The sequence below is a fragment of the Nestor notabilis genome, unplaced genomic scaffold, assembly GCF_000696875.1.
Source record: "Nestor notabilis isolate BGI_N333 unplaced genomic scaffold, ASM69687v1 scaffold15135, whole genome shotgun sequence".
NCBI lineage: Eukaryota > Metazoa > Chordata > Aves > Psittaciformes > Psittacidae > Nestor > Nestor notabilis.
Genome location: NW_009928964.1, coordinates 1 through 4,048, shown reverse-complemented (window position 1 = coordinate 4,048; position 4,048 = coordinate 1).

The window sequence follows — 4,048 nt, the reverse complement described above, 5'->3', positions numbered from 1 at the left end:
TTCTGCCGATCCTTGCCATGGCTTTGTGTTTAATTTCCTTAGCCTTTACTCAGATAACTTAACAAGCTCTGTTACCTGAAAATACCTCTGCAGAGCTTTCTGATCCTAGTTACAGACCACGAATGTGGTGGTTGGAGTAGAATTCACCTTGTTTAACCTTCGATGTCTACATCTAAGGTGAACAGCTTTGTGTATGTGATCTCACTCTATACTTGGTGGAGATAAATGGTTATTTTAGGGTATGTTTTTCCCATAATTCAGAATGACATTTAAATCATGATTTAAACCCTTGTTTTATTTTATAATTAATATTATGATATTAAAGGTGGCTAGTTAATTTGTGAGTATCTGTCTAGGTTTGGACAGAATTCCACACAGGTGATTAGGTTTAGGATGAGCAAAACCAGTGACAATTGAACACCTTGTGGAAGTTCTTGTCTTCTATTCGGCATTGCGAAAGTTTAAAAGTGTTTGAAGAGAGATGAATGAGGTTCTGTAACTGAGGACAAGAAAATTTCTGCAGATAATGGTTTGTGGGAGACTTGAAGAGCTCAGTGTTATGCTAGAGAAAGATGGAAAGGTGTTTGAAGAACAGGGACTTTAATTAGAAAGAACAGACTGATGTGCTCACCCAGGACTTCTGAGGCTTTAGAAAGTATGTCAAGAATTCTAGGACAAAAAGATCATAGTTCAAATACCATCAACTGAAGCCAGTTCTGAAAGTGTCATTCTTGCTGTATTAAATGAAAAAAACACACACTTCCTCTGAGTTGAAGATCGTGTTTTTTATACACTGTTTGAAACAAACTTAAGGACTTATTTTCAAAGGTGGTAAGTAATCACTGTTATACTGACTTTGAGCAGAGCTGGTTTTTTTCAGTGGCTTTAAAGTTTGATCTGGGATCCCTGGGATTTTAGGATATAAGGCGGAAGATCTTAGGTTTCAGTGTTTTTCTTTCATTAGTAAGTGTTAGTACACTTAACAATTTCATTTTGTCCAAGTCTGGAGCTGTTTCAGCAGAGGCAAATGATGTGTTTTCAGTGGGTAGATGGGTATGATCAGGAGTTTATAGCATGTTGCATCATGTTTTCTACTTTTAGGGCTTGTGTGGGCAAAACCAAAGATCCTTCAGCAGACAAAAGAGCATTGCTGATTATTAAGAAGATGGATGGAGAGCGTATTTTGACTGTCATTGTAAAAATGTGATTAAAACCCACAATAAGATAGAAACCCACAGATTTAATATAGATTTGGAAGACATGCTGCCCTCACATATTGTAATTATTATGAGACTGACAGCCAAGCCTCTAGCTTGTGTTCAAGCACAGTGGCATTGCTTAAAGGTGTGACTTTTTTAAGAGCCTTACTGTAGAGTAACTTTTTTTTTCTCTTTTTCAGCAACCTGAAAACCACCATTAATTTACAATGTAAAAACAGTGTAAAAGCTGTCATGGCATAAAGTGCAAGTGAACGGTGGGAAGAAAGGGTAGGGGATCTGTTAACATCTGCTGGGAAAGGTTGTTGAATCAAGCACTCGCACAAGATGCTTCCACTAGTTTGTGATCAAGCCAAACCTTCTCAACAGCTGCAGAGTCCCAGTCCCAGTGCTCCTGCTTTTGCTACCTGGGATGAACATCCGAGCAGTGTTCCAGCATTGTTTATTTCGCTTTCACTCTGTCCTGAAAGAACAGCCATTTGCTGGTTTTCTGCACTTTGTGATCCAGGGTAGAGACTGGATAGTGGCTGAGGATGAAATCCTTCCCTTGAATTTGTAAAATTGTTCTGATCAGAGGATTGCAGATTTTCCATCATTATGGTTTTCCTTCTCTTCTGTTTTTGTTCGCTTCCCTACTTCCCTAAATAGCACCTTGGTAATTCTTCCTTTATGGTCGTCTTCGGCTCTATCACTTAGCTTTTGCTAACCAGAAAACAGAAATACTTCTTTCTTGAAGTTATTTCTACCATATAACATTATCTGGTGGAACAGTGCATTGAATCCCTCCAAAATAAGAATTGTTAAGCTCTGGAAGACCTATGGTCATGTTCATCATTTGCAATCATCTGCAAACTTACACTATGGTGTGCATAGTGTTTGGGATGTGTTAGGGGAAACCTGGCCTCAAAAATGCTTGGGGGATTAAAAGTGAGGAGAGCCAAAGGAGAAGGATTATTCCCAGAATATGACAGGGTTTTGCACCACTGGCCAAAGGGGCGGGGTTTGGCATGGCAGGAGTTGAGGGGGTTGCAAGGCACAGATAGGAGGAGTGTGTCAGCAGTTTTCTCACTCAGTTTGAGCAAAGACTATAGGGAAAAATCAATCTCTTATGCTGTAAGAATGTAAGGCAAAACATTTAAAGTGCCTGTGTTTGGTGGTGGGTTTTTTTTCCCCACAAATGGGATAATCCAGTATTTCAGTCTGAAGGCAAAAGATTCATTGGCTCAGCTGGGTATCTAAAGGTATCATATTTATAGACCAGCTATTTCAGGAATGGAGCCTGTGTTCTTTTGCATCACTTAAGGCAAAATATAACCTTGGCAAACAAAACCACTGGCAATATTTGCAGTTGCATCATTCTCAAGTGGGTATTTAACATCAGAAAATGTTAGGACATTCATGATAAGACACTGTTTTTACATAATCCTGTCAGTTATGGCTGTCCGGTGGCTGTAGTACAATATCTTGAACAGAAAACGTTCACTATCACAAGTTAAAGCAGCATGGAGTAGGTAACTGGATTATGATATTGATGTCAAACTGTGGAAAAATCTTAATACAGTAATTGGGTGTCTAAATATGATTTGAAACTAAGGTTTAATCAGAAGAGGGTTTTTTCCCTCAGGAATAAAAAGAATAAAAACAGGAATCTGGCTCAATGACAATTCTTTAAATTATGAACAATGTGTAGTTATTTGCTTCAAAAGACAAATACCTTTATGGATTTTGTGCCTTATTCTGTGGAGAATCTTTTATGTGAACTGCCCTGGACAGAGATTGTGGCTGAGCTCTGTACACTGAAGAAATGTCATAGTGAATTTTGGGCTGAGTCAAAATTCAACTGCGTAGTCATGCTAAGGGATACATTTATGGTGGCAGACATGGAAAAATGTGGCAGAACAGATTAGAACTAAACACTCAAAAAATACGTATTTAAAAAAAGTTCTGTTAAAATGTTTAATAACCAAAGACTTTATTCACAAAATGGGGAGAGCTGAAACAGTGTGCAGTGGGATGCTAAACTAACCAGTTAAATCATTCAGTGAGAGAGATCTGAAGGACTGCGTATCAGTCAGGTTCTCATTTATCCATCTGTCTTAATTCAACCCACTTATCATCAGAAGCAGAAGATTTCAGCTGCCTTTAAGCTGTGTTAACAGAAGCTAATGCCTTCACAGTTTGCCAAATTTTATTGCAAAACTGCTGCTTCAGTGACTGCTGAAAATGTCCCTCTGGTTTGCTTGGCTTCAGGGATGCTGAAGTTCCTGTGTCGTGGGCCAGTATGTGAAGGTGTGCCCAGCCCAAGAACAGCGCCTGCTTTACTCTGTGCGACTATGTCTCTGTGAGTAACCAAGGGGAATACCAATGCTGGAGGCAGTTTTCCATCCATTCCTTCCTGACCTGCAGGTATATGTTTAATGCATAGCTACAAAAGGCTCCTAGCTTGTCATGGAGGGCGTTAGATTTCCCTGCTGGAGGCCAGCCATGCAAAAGCAAGGCTTTCCACTTGAGTCAGTTACAGATGGGATCCTGCAAAAGTTGCTGTTTAGTGAGTTAGGCACTTCTCGACACTTCCCTCTTATGGAGCAATGAAATCATCTGAGGTCACACTGGTTTTCACTCACTACCTTTGGTTTTTGACCTTCTAATTCAGGACATTTTATTCAGTTCTGACAGTTCTTTATCAATGCATTTTTTATCAATGTATCCAGGAGGCAGATACCATCAGCAATGTTCAGACCTGATCACAGAATTTCACTGTCTTGGAGATGAGTTACCTCCAAAATACAGTAAATTCAGTATTGCAGAATCATAGAATGGTTTGGGTTGGA